Genomic DNA, 16,425 nt, shown 5'->3' with positions numbered 1-16,425 from the left:
CGTGCAACAATTCAGAATTACCACCTCATTTTTCTGCCTCAAGCACCTGGACTCCTCCAACCGCAGCCTCGAGAACATACACCCTCTGACTCCTTTTGCTCCTTCCGGCTATCTCTCACCAGTGGCTCGAGTCCTCCTTCGACAACATCCTCACTTTGTCTCCCCAACTTGAATCCCCAATACCTGCTCCCCCGGACCCCATGCGATCCGCCATATCTCCCTTCCACCTCCCCCTCTCCCCTCTCTTCCCCCTCCTCCTCTCCCTTCTGCTCTCCTCTTTCCTCCTTATGCCTAGTCCTCTTCACTATCCTCTCCCCCACTCCCCCAGCCTCCCTCCTTCCTTTTCTCACCGCTCTCACCTTCTCTACCCCCCTTCTGCCAGCCACTCTGCCCTCATGAACACTGCTCTCTGGAATGCCAGATCCATCTGTAACAAAACCGCTGCTACACTTGATCTATTCTTTCGTCTTAACCTCCATTTCCTCTGCCTAACTGAAACCTGGATTCCCCCTCATAACACCTCTGTCCCCGCTTCCTTAACAACCTCTTCTTCCTCTTTCATCCATACCCCCCCGCTCCTCTGGCCGTGGTGGAGGCGTCAGTCTCCTTACCACCCCAAATACATCTCCTCCTCTTCATCTCCTACTCTCCCCTCTTTCCCTTCCTTTGAATTCCTCTACAAGTCTTTCTCCTCTCCCCACCCTATTTCCTTCCTGATCATCTATCGTCCCCCTGGCCCTCTCTCCTTCTTCTTTGAAGACCTGGATCACCTCCTCTCACTTATGTCTCCCTCCCCCTCTCCTCTAACTGTACTTGGCGACTTTAATATCCATCTTCCTTCTTCCCCCCAATCTTCTCCTCTCCTCTCCATTCTTGATTCCTACCTCCTCTCCCCCCTTCCTTCATCCCCTACTCACTCCTCTGGTTCCACTCTTGACCTCATCTTCAACTCCTCCTATCCCTGCTCCCCTGTTTCTTCTCTTCCTGTTTATCTCTCAGCCCATGCCTTACTCTCATTCTCCCTTTCTCCTCTCTCATCCTCCTCTAATGCCAACCCCTCCCCTCCAATCTACTTACGTCATGACCTGCGTGATTTCAACACTACCCTCTTCTCTGACACTTGCTCTTCTTCTCTTCCATCTCACCAAGGCTTTGCACTACTCTCTCCCGATGATGCTCTCTCTTCCCTTTCATCTTCTATCTCCACTGCCCTAGATCAACTCTACCCCCTTCATCTCTTCCGCCCGACTCAGAAACCTTCTTAACCCTGGTTTACTTCCCATCTCCGCTCTATGCGGCGCCTTCTCAGGCGATTAGAGAGACTCTGGCTAAAACAAAACTCCCTCGCCTTCTAATCAAACCTCTTCTCTTACCACGCACTTTACAACTCTTGTCTCGCAACGGCCAAATCCTCCTACTACTCGAACCTTCTTCAGTCTCAAGCCTCCCATCCTCGTCGGATTTTTCAAACTCTTTCCCGCCTTCTCTCTCCTCCTACTCCTGATCCCTCATCCAATTCCACACTTTCTCCCTCTGACTTTGCCAACTTCATTTCCTCCAAAATCATCACACTCAGGCAAAACATTAACTCCCTCTCTTACTCCCTCTCTCCTCCTCCCCCCTCTCCTCCCTCTTCGATTATGTCTGTCTTCTCATCTGTTTCCCCGTGTGATGTCTTCTCCCTTCTATCCAAAGCCCACCCCACGTCCGCCCCCGCTCACCCTCTCCCCTCCATTCTCATCCCTAAGACCTACCCTCTTCTTATCCCTTACCTTACCACTTTCTTCAACTCCTACCTCTCCTGATCTACCTTTCCCTATGCTTTCAAACATGCAACTATTATTCCTATTCTTAAGAAACCCTCTGCGGATCCAATGCTCACTGCTAACTACAGACCTTCTGCCTTTCCTTTCTAAACTCCTTGAACGCCTTGCCTACTCTCAACTCTCTTCCTTCGTCTCTACTTCCTCTCTCCTTCCTCCTTTCCAATCTGGCTTCCATCCCAAAAATTCCACTGAAACTGCTCTCACCTCTATTCTCAACTCGCTCCTCTCTGCTCGTCATGCCAAGCAATCCTCTATCCTTATCCTCCTTGATCTCTCTGCAGCTTTTGATACTGTCAATCACCCACTCCTGCTCCACACTCTCTCCTACTTCGGGTTCAAAGGCCCTGTTCTAAAATGGCTATCTTCTTACCTTTCCTCCCGTTCCTTTGCTGTTTCATGGGGAGGCCAGACCTCTTCTTCCTTCCCTCTTACTTACGGTGTTCCTCAAGGCTCCGTACTTGGTCCTTTCCTCTTCTCTCTCTACACCTCCCTCATTGCCCCTGTTATCTCCTCCTTTGGCATCTCCCATCATTTCTATGCGGACGATACTCAACTCTTTCTCTTTTTCTCCTCCTTCACACCTGACCTCCACCTTAAACTCTCCTCTTGTCTCACAGCCATCATAAACTGGATGTCCTCTCGCTTTCTCTCTCTTAACACTGATAAAACCGAAGTCCTTTTCTTCCCCTCTAATACTCTTCCCCCTTCTTCTTCTCCCCCTTTCGTCCACTTTCCTCCCTCCAATCTCCCTATCTCCACCCATGCTCGCAATCTAGGCATTCTATTTGACTCCTCTCTCTCCTTCTCGCAACACATTTCACTCACCTCCCGCTCCTGCCGATACCACCTCTACAATATCCGTAAAATCCGTCCCTCCCTCACATTCCACGCTACCAAACTCCTAATCTCCTCTCTCATCTTCTCCCGCCTCTTCTACTGCTCCTCTCTAATCTTCGGACTTCCCGCATGTCAGCTTGCCCCTCTTAAATCCATATACCACTCTGCTATTCGTACCCTTTGTCTCCTTACCTCCCGTGACTCCATCTCCTCCTCGCTCTCTCACCTTTGCTGGCTACCTTTCTACCTACAACTAAAATTCCACTTTATCTGCCTTGTTTTCAAATCCCTCCATGGTCTTACCCCTCTTTAACTCTCCTCCCTTCTCTCCTTCTACTCCCTCTCTCGCTCCCTTCGTTCAGCTGACGACTTCCTTCTCACCGTACCTCCTTCCCCTTGCGCTTCCTCACGGTTCCGCTCCTTCCAACTTCTTGCTCCTCTGCACTGGAACGCACTCCCCCTCTCAATCCGCTCTTCCACTACCCTCACCTCATTTCGCACGTCCCTTAAATCCCTCCTCCTCCATTCCCCACCTTGATGGCCCCCTCTGCCCTCTCTACTCCCCCCTTTTTCCCCTCTTGTAATTCCTCTATCCCCTCTCCCACCACACTCTCTCTCCCTTCCTTTTACACTCATTCAATCCTTCTCCTCCCGCCCCTCATCACTCCTATTCCCACTCCACTTCCTCCCCTCTCAGTTAATTGCTCTTTGCACTGCTTTGTTGAATGATTGAAGTTGTAATTTTGCTCCCAATGTTATTTGTTGTTATTACTCTGTATCTTGTTGTTCCACTGTACAGCGCCTTGGTGTAAAGCGCTCTATAAATCAATCAATCAATCAATCAATCAATCAATCAATCAATCAATGTTGGGTGTGCTCGGTTAGTCACTGGTTTCGTGGGGTTCCTTTCTGTGTGTTTTCTCATTAAGTGGTGCGTAGATCTTGTTCAGGAATTTTATTACCCTTTGAAGCCGAAGAGCCAAGTTTTCAAAGGTTTTCTGATGTGAGTGAAATGACAAAACAGGATCCTGCATTGTCTTTAGCAATTCAGATTCCCCAAACAGGCAGACAGAATTATGGCAAGCCGGTGACTCAATCATCCAAAATATTGATCAGCATACACAGAAGTCGTTTATACTGATCAAGGAGGAACCGCCCGTGCCAAAGGATGGCACACTTCTCAAAAGTGATAAGATTGTCATCCCTCCATCTCTACATTAGCAAATAGTGGTGGTAGCTCATGAAAGGCATCCAGGTGTGGTGTCTATCAAGCGATTTATGCAACAGAATGTGTGGTTCCCCACAATGGACGATTTGGGGTTGTTTTACCGCGACTGAAAAGTTTGCGACGGAAATGACCGCATGTACGCAATACAAAATTGTTCGTACATTTCCCATTCTGTCATCCAAGGTAAAACAACACAAATCTATAGAAACCCTAACCTTCCTCCCTCTCCCCGACCCCCCTACTTACCTTTCCTTCCATCTCACTGGTCCCTGCGATGCCAGTTCCCTTTCACTTCCGTGATTGGCAACTGACGCCGCAGGGTCCTTTTCTTTCTTTTTTATTTTTGGTCGGGTCAGCTGCAGGGGTGTTCCCCGCAACCATCACTCACTATACTGTATTTTGTGGTGTGTCTTACATGTTTCTCTTCAGTGTTTCAGTATGTCCTCATATAGCTTCTTTATGACTTCACTCTGGATATGTCAGATTTCATTCAGCACTCCATGATGTTCAATGGTGCATGCTGACATCCTTCCACACTTTCAGTGCAAGGGTACATTTGAAACGGTTGTCGGAGTGCATATCGTCTCTCGAACACTTGATGCATTATAGGCATAAGACATGGAGTCTTGGAGTCTCACACAGGGCCCTTCTCCTGTTGTTCCAGTATGACAGCACTGAGGGGGCAGGAGTTAGGGAAAATGCATCCACCTGCTCCTCTACTGCAGGCTGCAGATGTCTAACGCTAATTGATGCCACGGCCCTTCTGGGAGACATGTGAGTGCTAACGGGATTGACGGAACGGGTGCAGTGGTGCATTGGCATGCCACTCAGTGGCATATGGCTTAATTCATAACTATGTTCATGTAAGGTAACCATACCTGGGTTTATAGCATCTTTTTAGTGGTGACAATGCCTCGATGGCCTTTGTGCGCTAATTGCACAACTGATTTCCTCAAGGACTTTGGGATTACTAGCCTGCATCCTCCGAGGAGGATGTTCTGCTCTGTCCCTGCTAGCTCTGTGTGCATTTTGGCAGTTCTTTCCAGATATTTTACATCAACCCTTCCGTGTTGCCGTTGTGCATTTCTGTAATCTTTCAATTTGTTTATTTGTATCAGGAAGTTCGCCAGGCTGATCGTTGGATCATGTTTTGACTCTTGAGCAAGTGTTTCCATTGTTAGTGCTGTGGGAAGAGCATTTTCAGAAATGTATCGGATGCAGTTTTCCACTTCACTTTCTAGATAATCGTTAGACTTGCCCTTAGGGTGCCTCAACATGTATTCAGCTGGGTTATGGTCACTGCCTGGTTTGTGAACAATTTCGCAGTCACACTCCTGCACTCGGTTTCCCTATCGCTCTATTCGCCGGGGCATTTTTGTCCTCGGATTTCCGAATAGTGATAGCAGCGCCTGGTGATCCATAGCTTGTATGAATTTGTGACCTATTATGAAGTGGTATAAATGTTCACTGGCCCAAAAGGCCACCAAGCTTTCCTTTTCGGGCTCGGAGTAGGCTGTCTCTGTGTTGAACAGGGCCTCCCTACCCCCTGCATCTATTCCTTTGCATTATTCCCCCCCACTCCTCGACCTCCCAGCACTTCCAACTGCACTTGCACAATCTGAATGTCACAAAGCCTTGTAGGACTGTTACTGTTGTGATTATCCCCTGTGCCCCCCTTTGTTTGACTTGTGGAGCTCAGAAACCGTCTTGTTGTTGTACAGTGTGCCTTAAAAATGACCAATAAAATTAAAATAAAAAAATTAATTAAAATTAAAAAATAGGCGACAACATGTTTGGCGGCTGACTCCTTCATCTCACTCTGGGTAAGGATGACTACTAGACCCACCGGGCTGGCATTCACTGTGATCTCTGTGTGCCAGGCAGGCTGAAGTAGGCCAGTTTGCTGCCACATGTGCAGATTGTATCTATTTGAATGCTACTTGGCACTTGTTGGTCCATTGAAAGGGGAGCTCCTTCTTTAGTAGCCACCGTAATGGCGCTGTCATTGTTGCTTAGTGTGGGAGGTAGTGTACACAGTAATCTGCCATGCCTAGAAATTATCTAACATCCGCTAAGTGAGTTGACGAAGGGAGCTGGATGATGGCAAGTACATTTTCGGGACCGGAGACCATTTCTTGGTAAAAAAAATGTGTCTGACGAACTTCAAGTTCGACCTGTTTATTTTGCATTTGTACTCATTCAGGGTAATGCCAGCTGCTTGTAGCATTTTGCAGACTTCTAGCATCTCTCCTTCTCCATTCCCCACCATGAAACCCTTCTCCCTTCTTACTCCCCCTCCCTTCTTTTTTCGTTTCACCCTGATCATCTCCCTCTCCCCTCCACCCATTCTCACCTTTTTACCCCATCCTATTCCCCCTCCTTCTCCTCCCCACCCCTCTCCCTCCCTTCCAGTTCTACCACACTACTTTCCCTCTTCCCTTCAGTTTAATTGCTCTAATTACTGTTTTGTTGGACTGATTCACAAATGTAAACTGCTTCTACTGTTATACTGTTATAATGTTAATGTTATATGTATCCCATTGTTAAAATGTGCAGCGTTTGGAGTAAAGTGCTATATAAACATAATAAATACAAATAAATGCAAATACAAATGTTCTGTTTGGGATGTGCCAAACACAAGGATATCTTCTGTATGGTTGAATGGGAAGGTGATTGGCAGTAAGCAGCGTTGTATTGTTTCTTGGATGATTTCAGTGGTTAACGAATATCCGAAGTTGAGTCGTTTGTATCGGAACAAACCATTGTGGGTGGAAAACGTGGTGATCGGTTTTGAGAACAGGTGGAAGACTAAATGATGATCTCCTTGATTCAAATCAAGCTTAAAAAATCGAAATGCCTAGTTGAGTCTCACAATCGTGTCATCAATGTTCGGGTCTGGGTGTCATTCCCGTTGAATGCCTGCATTGGGGACACACATGTCTACACATAGGTGGATGTGGCCATTGTCTTTTGGCATGAGTACCAATGGGGATACCCATCATGTTGAGCCCTTTGCTTCTTCAGTGATGTCATCTTGGAGAAAGAGACGCAGTTCCTCTGAAACCTTCTTTTGTAGATGAAAATGTTTGTTGCGGGATGGGTATCATTGATTAATCGATGTGTAGTCCAATTGCTGTTTATTTAATTTTCCTAGTCCTTAGAATAACTCTGGAAACATGGCTTTTATCTGAGATGTCTAACCCTCTATAATATTGTATATTGTCTCATTGACAACGGGTGGCACTGTACTATTTAGGAGTTGTCATAGTGTATGTCAATGAGTCTGAGTGTTCTCGCTGTTTTGCAGCTCAGTAGACATCTGCCAGTATGTGGGCCTCTGAAGAAATGTATGGTTATGGTGATTGCTTTGTCTTTGTGATGGAATTGGCATGGAAATTGGCCCAGGAAGGGCAGCGGGATGTCTGCATCCCATTGATATATCTTAGCTGCAGACTTCATGAGTCGATACGCTTCTCGGATGGAGGAGTAGTAATTTTCATTCATAATGTTGACAGTCGCTCCTGTGTCGACAATGAAGTGGTGGTTTCGGCCCCCTGATTGTAGTGTTACTCTTGGAGCTGTTTCCTCTTGACATTCTTCACTTATGAGGCAGACGTAATTTATGGCGTAGTGGGGGCTTCCTTTGAATCGCCATCGTGGATTTGGACATCTTCTAGCACTCTTGTCATTGTACATGGTTGAGACCGTTACATTTGCTGTCACGAAAGAGGTGTTCCTGACTCCGCGGGCTGGTTTGACCACATATGTGGGACCTGGCTCAGCAGGAGTGGTGTAGTTGGGAATGGACCTCGAGACGCCGGAGCGACTGCTCCTAAGCGTGCAGGTTGACCTGTCAACACTGGTGGGGGTGGTCATTGTGGGAACAGTACTTGTCTGCATACTGATCGGAAGTGGTTATCACTCCCGCATTCAGAGCATTGATGCCTGTGTTGTACTGCGAGTCTTCATCTGAAACAGAGCCTGGGAGTCTGTATTCTGTGAGTCGCTGGTGAACGTGGGTGCGGGCTGGTATTAGGTTGATGCATGTTTTGCTGCAACCATTTTCCCGTTTTGGGTGCTCCAATGGTGGCCGCTTGAATGTGTACCCTCTTGTCGATGCATGCTAATTCGATGATCGCTTGTAGAGGAAGTCGTTTTTTCAGCATGTGTTTGCAGACCGCAGATGATGTGCATTCTTCTATTATGCGCAGGCATATTGCTTCATCGTCTGAAAAATGTGCGAATTGACATTACGTTATTTTGATTTGAAGTCTTATAATTAATTTGTCCATTGTCTTGTGGGGTAGCCTGTGACATTGGTTGAAGGTGTACTTTTTGTAGTCACAGTTTGGTTGTACTATCAACTTTCTATTGAGGGCAGCAATGGTCATATCAAATAACTTTCTTTCTTGCACATTAATTGTTTTGATGATCAAGGCCGAAACATGTCTGGGGTTGCTTGTGTTTCCGTGCAGAGGGGACTGGGTCTAGCAGTTTGGGCAGGGCTGCTCCCATAAGTGGCAGTACCTGACTGATTTGCATATGGCTGGACCCCTTTTGCAATGGCGCAGACGGGCTAAAAAACGGTGGAGTGGAAGGTTGCCAGAGCAATGCCAGTGGTTCAGAATAATTCAAATCCTTCCACCCATCACTTTTTTGGTTTAAGTTTGTCTCCCTATGTGAGAGAGGGTATGCCCAGACGTGGGACCCTTGTTCACTGCGCCATATGGAACCAAGCTGTACCTCACTGAAGAGGCCCAACAAGGCCGAAACATGTCTGGGGTTGCTTGCGTTTCCGTGCAGAGGGCATTGGGCCTAGCAGTTCGGGCAGGGCTGCTCCCATGAGTGGCAGTACCTGACTGATTTGCATAAGCTGGACCCCTTTTGCAATGGCGCAGATGGGCTAAAAAACGGTGGAGTGGAAGGTTGCCCAGAGCAATGTCAGTGGTTCAGAGTAATTCAAAACCTTCCACCCATCACGTTTTTGGTTTCAGTTCTTTTAAATTTCCTTCCCTGCTAAAAATGTCCAATAGGCCCGGGACTTTTTGTATCCCACAGCTTTGAAGAAATTGGAAAAGTGTTCCAGCCATTCTTCCCATCTTGGACCCCTGTCCTGTTGAGGTAGTGGCTGAAATGGCTGTGGTCTTCAATGGAACAATGCTCTGGATGCTGGGGTGATGTGTGCACGGACCAGAGCAACAGCTTGCTCATCTGCCATTGTGTGGTTGTGGGTCTGGTGGGTGAGGTGGCTAAACTGGTGCAGCTGATCTTCAGACAGTGTTTGTGGATCACCCCATGGTGTCACTGCTGTGTCGTGTGCGGGGACGTCTTTCTCACCCTTCAGTGTCCTTGGGTGACTCAGCGCCTTAGGTCTCTGGTACTCCGCTGCCACTGGGGTGTTGGATTGTGTATGTCACAGGCGTTCTCTCACATTGTAGAAGGCCTTTGTGGGGTGTTTCAATGCTTGCTGGACCATTTGCACAATTGATGAAATCCCTCAAACACTGTTCTCCATAAACTCCAGGTTCAGATAGCAGTGAAGATGGTCAGGGGCCGGGTCGTGCCAATCAGTGTGGCCTTGTAGCTGGCGGTTGGGGAGGTGCTGGCCTTTTGTTGTGGGTGCTGTCATGTGAGCATGTGACAGCGCGGTGGTAGATGGATGCGCTGTAGAGTGGGATCTCCTGGAGCTTCGCAGGAATAGGCCCCTCTCTGGGTTGTCAATGAACAGACATGCCATAGTGTGGGAATTCTCCCACGTGTTGCTGGTAGCCTGCTCATTGCCTTCCTACCATAATATATTCGGGCGGGTTGTCAGCACCTGTCCGGGGGATGGATGTGTAGAAGCGCAGGGCATTTTTTCACAGCTTTGTTGGAGCTAGCGGCAGTCGGGAGGCAGATGGACACGCATTGGCATAGGATATTTGTTTCATTTTTTTAAAATTATTTTTATTGTCATTTTGCAACACACTTCTTTCGCCCCATGGGGCATCGGTGAGTCATGGGGACTGTTGTGAGTTTCATCACCAGTTTTTATATTTCCCCCTTCCTCCTGAGAGTAATCTGCTCACTAATCTCGATTCAAGCCTTCCTTCTGTCCTCATCCTAATTGACCTTTCCTCTGCTTTTGACATGGTCAATCACACCATCCTGATCAATCGACTCTGTGAGAACCTGGGCATGATGGATCATGCCCTGGAGTGGTTGTCCTCCTTCCTCCTGGACCGACCCTCCCAGGTCCAACTTGGGTCTTTTCTATCCCCCACCTATCTCCCCACATGTGGTGTTCCCCAGGGCTCTAACCTCTTACGTTGGCTCTTCAATGTCTACTTGGCCCCTTTGGCCACCTTACCTCCACCCTCTCCTCTAACTTGCAGTGTTATGCGGATGACACTGAGCTCTCTTTCAGGCTCCCATCAGCCTGCTCTCCTCTCTCCTGACTTTCTATCCGCGATTCAGGATTGGTGCGCCCCCAACAATCTCTGCCTTAATGCCAGTAAGACTGAGATCCTTCTCATTGGGATCCATGCTCCTGCTTTCCCTCTCTCACTCTGGCCGCCCGCCTTGGGCCCTCTACCTTCGCTTTCCTGTGAGGCAAAAAACCTTGGTGTCATCTTCGAGTCCACTCTCTCCTTCTCTCCCACATCACAGACCTTACCAAGAAGGCCCACAACCAGCTGCCCCTCCTCACAGGTATTCTTCCCTTTCTCACTTTCACCCAGAAGATCAATGTCTCCAGATCACTGAGATCTCTTTAGGCTGGACTACTGCAACAGCCTCTTTCTCATTCTGCCTTCCTCCACTCTCCACCCTCTGCAACTAATCCAGAACAAGATTGAGGTACTTGTCCTTTGCCTCAAGCCCAGGGACTGTATCTCTCCAGCCCTGAAATCTCTCCACTGGTTCCCGGTGGCTGCAAGGATAAAGTTCAAGACCCTCTGTATCGTCCACAAGGCTTTCTGGGGCCGAGCCCACACTATATCCAACTCTCTCTTCCAAAACAACTTCCTTCTCAAGCCCTTCGGTCAGCCACCTCCAACTCTCTGAGGGCCAGGCGCTTATCCAGGCAGAGAGTGAGGGGTATATCTCTCTCTCGTCTGCAGGTGCTTTACTCTGGAATGGCATCCCTGTCCCTCTCAAACGTGAGCCGTACCAACTGAAGTTCCGGAAGCAGCTCATGACCTTCCTTTTCACCTCTGTTTTCTCTCTCTCTCTCTCTCTCTCTCTCTCTCTCTCTCTCTCTCTCTATCTCTCTCTCTCTTTCTCTCTCTATATATATCTCTCTCTCTCTCTGTCTCTCTCTCTCACGTGCTGACCTACATATCTGCTGTGCTGACTGGTGGACTAGCTACACCCAGAGTCTCACTGGGTACCAGGCCCCTCCACGACCAGTTGTCTGAACTGCCTCGGGGCCTACCACGTACCTAGGGGCTGTAACTGTAACCTCTACAGCCCTGTGCCTCCTTGCACTTACCTAGAGCCGCGCTGCCCATGCTGCACTTACTCAGAGCAATGCTGCCATGATTGCACTTCCCCTTTCCCTCACCTGGTGCTTCCCCCATCTCCCTCAACCCCTGCACTTTGCATTATCGTACTTGCACGATCTGAATGACACAAGACCTAGTAAGATAGTTTGTTTTTGTCCTCTCACTGTCTTCTCTCCCTTGTCTTGTCGCGCTTAGAAACACTTGTGTACAGGCGCATTAAAAATTACCTATCATATCATAAGAGAGGGGCTTGGAGACAATGAAGAGTGCCTTTCTTAAAGGATACATGGTGTCGTACATACAGCAACCATCTCTTTATTCTCTCTTACAGCGACTGCCCTCCATCGATCCTACTCCCGTGCCTTCCCCTTCCTTCTTCTCTTTAAAGTAGTTACCCACATTAGTATCCCCCCATTCTTAATAGGCAACAGATCTCATTGCAGAATTGCCTTTTAAAATGTCAAATTAGTGACTCAAGTGAATAAAACTGAGGAAGGAACATGCTATTACCAAAAAGCAGTGGGGGGTGAGAGAGTGCAGAGGAGAAAGAGGGTTGTAGCTGAAGGTTGACATGTGCAGGGTATAGAAAAAACAGTGTAAAACAAAAGAGAGTCCAGGACTCAGCGCCATCAAAATATATGTTCGTTTAATTGTGTTGCATTGTCACACATTCAAAAACGAAAAAAGTCCATAAATGATAACATGTTTCGGCTATGCTAAGCCTTTTTCAAATCTGGGCTACATAATATTGCACAGCAAATCACCATATGTATGTGATATTGTTTACCATAATTAAATCAAATTTACACAAAGGCGTGAGGCGCCATCTTGTTATCCCTGTCGTGTACGATGTCCATGGCAACGCGTGTAACGTTGCCATGGGAATCTGCGTCTGACGGAATGCTTGGGAAACGTCCGCCGTGACCTCAAGTGTCACTGACTTCTCACCATCTTGTTTTCCTGTCTTTTTTATTAATCTTTTGATGTGATAATCTGTATTGTGGCATGATGGAATAATGCCCTTGTAATAATTCTTTTCAACCTTACCACTGCATTTATGCTGATATCCCGCCTTTCTGTAAATTTGATTTAATTATGGTAAACAATATCACATACATATGGGAATATTATGTAGCCCAGATTTGAAAAAGGCTTAGCATAGCCGAAACATGTTATCGTTTATGGGCTTTTTTCGTTTTTGAATGAGTGACAATGCAACACAATTAAACGAACATATATTTTGATGGCGCTGAGTCCTGGAATCTCTTTTGTTTTACACTGTTTATGGTGACGGTTAGGCTTTACTACCGTCTGGATACAGTGACCTGCGACATCCGTGTATTTGCTACATGATCTTATAGACATGACATTCTATTAGGAATACAATACCGACTCTTTACTCCAGGGACTATAAGGCGTCGACCCCCAGAGCAACGTATACCAAAGCCACTTTTTCCAGTTATAGGAAAAACAGGATAGGGAGGTTTTGTTGTAGGAGAATTCATAGAATTTGAATTCGTAGAATGTATTTTAACGAATTTGGCCACAATTATATGTGGGGGGGTGGGTATGATATGATATGATATGATATGGCATTTGTAACGCGCCTATACACAATGTTTCAAGGCGCGACGAGGCAAGGAAGGGGGAACAGAGGGAGGACAGAGACAGCGACCTTACTAGGTCAAGTGACATTGAGATTGCGCAAGTGCAGGGGAGGCGGGAGGGGAAAAGTGCCAGGGGAAAGGGGAGAGAGGCAGTGCTGTACATGGGATCAAAACAATGACAAGAAGCAGGTGGCAGGTGCAAGGTTAAGTGCAGACAGCAGATGTCCAAAAGTGCAGGTTGGGGCGACTGTAGGGTTACAGATAAAGACCCAAGTGCAAGGGTTGCCGAGAGGCAGTGCAAGTGTGCAACTGGGCGGGCAGGAACCTGGGCCTGAAATCAGGGTAGCCAGATGACCAGTGCAGTATCAGACAGGAAATCAGCAGGGGAAGAGAGAAGGTAGAAGCAAAGAGAAAGGTCTTCAGGTGCTTCCGGAACTGGAGATGGTTCTCCTCAAGTTTCAGAGAGGCATTTGTCGGAGTTCTTTTCTGTCTGTGTATAGGAAAACCTTATTATGCTTTCTGTACCTTGCCTACTTACTAAACCATGATAAATACATTTTTTACTTTATAAACATAACACCTGTTAGAATACTAATATCCCATACCATTATGAATAATATTTTCACATACTTACAATACTAAATTAGTCTATATGAATTTCTCTGCTTAGCTTTAAGTGGGAGGGGGGGCTGCCCCCTGCTGCATTCAGTTGTTGGAATCTTATCTTCATTTCAGCTCCTCCATTACACACCCATATAGGGTACTGCTGGTATGGAAGATTAAGACCCCTAGAGCCATCTTGCCATTGTCAAATTTGAAACTACTGGTAAGTGTTTGAGCAGCATAAGAGAGCGATTAATAAGTTCTATGTAAGATATTTTTGGCTATGATTAACCATATGCCTTAAAGCAACAACTAAACAGTTGCTTTTATCCCCCTTTTTTGCAGAGCCCCACGAAGTCGGGACAACACAAAAAGTGTTTTATGTGTGTGTAGTATAGACACCCCTGAAGAATTTCCCCCAAACGATCTGTAATCTGACTGTTACACAGGAAAGAAACATGTTGGGTCACAATAGAGTGCTATTAACATCACCCTGGGTTATAACAAGAGCATTATTGATATTGCTCTTCTTAACTGGTTATTATGTCTGTTTAAAAGTTTTATTTTGTGATTGTATGTGTGTTGTGCATTTGCTATATTATGTTTATCATGCTCTACTGATCAACTTGAAGATGATTTACTTTTATGTCATTGGGTAATTGTTAATTGGCATGTGCTGTGTTCTGTCGGTTATGTAATGATATTTTTATAATCTGTATCTCTTTTTATATATAAAAAATGTTTAGAATAAAAATACAATATTTTTGATATGAGCTGGAATGAATGCTCACCAGATTAAACTTTTGAAAATTAAATTCCTGGCACAGAGTAATTATTTAATTGTTAATCACTCCTTTTTGTTATCCACCCCCTACATGTTAGCTCTGCTTACGAGATCTTCATTCAGGGACGGTCTATATGTTTGTTCTGTAAGGTACGATACCAGGGACGACCAGTTAGCTTTCCTCCCCCTGGAGTTCCCCCCTGTTATTTTGTCATTTTTAAACCCCAAGAAGCTAAATGCAGTGCCTTAAGTGGCAAAAGAAAACGAGCCAGGGTTCATCAAAGGGGTTTGGCCTCAGGGGGGGTCACCAACCCCCATTAGGCCATGCCTCTTAACTTGCCCTGGCTAATGGGTTACTGACACCCCCACCCACACTCCAGGAAGCCCTTTGTAGAGATCAGCACCCTCTCACCACTGAGGAAGATGGTGCTGGTCTCTGCACTTATTCACAAAAGTGATGCCTAGCGGGCACAGCGACTCACGTTTTCAGCCTGAATGGTGGCACTGCCCCTCACCAGGCATCCCTCTAGCTAAGAGATGCCTGAAGTGGAGCAGCGCCACCATTAAAGTTTAAGTAGTGAGGCCACTGGAAACTGATGCCTTTTTACCTAAAGTGTGAAGTTCCCGCAAATAAGCAGGAGTTTCAGGCTTCAGAAAAAAAGGCCTCGGTTTCAAGTGGTCTCACCTTTCCTTCCCTAATGTTTGTAATGTCCTCTCTATTTGTAATGTCCTCTTTCTATTGTTCATGTTGGGAAAGGAGACCCTGTCTCCTTTCTGTTGTTATGTTGTGGGTTGCAACTCACGTGTGAATATGGGCAGAGCCCCCACCCGTGCGCCAGTTCGCTCTTGAATAATAAAGAGACAACAGCTCTACTTCACGTCTCTGTGCCTAATTGTATTGTGTCTTTTATTTGCAGTGGTGAAAACCACTTCCAATCAGTCTGCAAGAACATTATATTCTTTCAGTCAGCAGACACCAGCAAAGACGCTAGGAAGCAAGATGGCTGTCGCTCAAGGTGGGAAAGTCCACAAATACGTGGTGATCTCCTACCAGCAGATGCAGCTCACACAGCGGAACACAAGAGTCATCACGCAGAGATAGGCGGCGTGAGGACATAAGAGACAACTCCAGCCGATACAGGAGCAGAAATGACTCGCACAGACGGGCACCATGACAGAAAATCAGATATCTGGAAGAGTCCCCGCAACGACGACATGACTCAAACTCCTCCTCATCTAGAGGAGATCGGAAGAGATGGTACGTACATGCCATTGGTAGCGACACGGCTGTCGGATACAGTCCGACATTATTGTTGCAGATAAATGGACAGAGCCGTGAATTCCTCATTGACACCGGAGCCACAGTAAATGTCATCAATATAGACACATACAAGTCACTGGTCAAGATGAAAGAGTTGAGCAAAGTGGACACATATATATCCATATGACTCAAATCAACCCCTCAACTACAAAGGTATGTTCACAGCCACGTGTCAATTTAAAGATATAAGCTTAAAAGTCAAAATATATGTAATAAAAGGAGAAGTACCAGGGGGAAGCATTCTCAGCTTTCGGTCAGCCATCCAAATGGGCTTAATACATGTGATGTACCAGATCATGTCCGCATATACGAACAGCCTGAAGGAAATTATGAAGAAAATGTTCCAAGCACTGTTCAAAGGTCTTGGAAAACTCATAGACAAACAAATCAAGCTACATATAAACACACAGATACAACCGACGGCTCAACACTGTACGGGTTTTCCCCTCAACATTCAGAGGCATGTAGAGGACGGGATACAATCCTTACTGGAACAAGACATCATTGAGCCAGCATCAGGACCCACACCATGGGTGTCCCCCATAGTGCCCATGCCAAAGAAGGAGAACAACACCAGCATCCTTATCAGTGTAGATATGAGAGCCCCCAATGTGGCGATAGAGAGGGAACAACACCTAGCGCCCAAATGACAGACATGATGCATCTACTGCATGGGGCAGAGGTATTTTCAAAACTGGACTTAAATAAGGGTCACCACCAGCTAGAACTGCATCC

This window comes from Ambystoma mexicanum, chromosome 11 (genome assembly GCF_040938575.1).
Source record: "Ambystoma mexicanum isolate Mex_15411 chromosome 11, UKY_AmexF1_1, whole genome shotgun sequence".
NCBI classification, from domain to species: domain Eukaryota; kingdom Metazoa; phylum Chordata; class Amphibia; order Caudata; family Ambystomatidae; genus Ambystoma; species Ambystoma mexicanum.
This window is presented reverse-complemented; position numbering follows the sequence as displayed.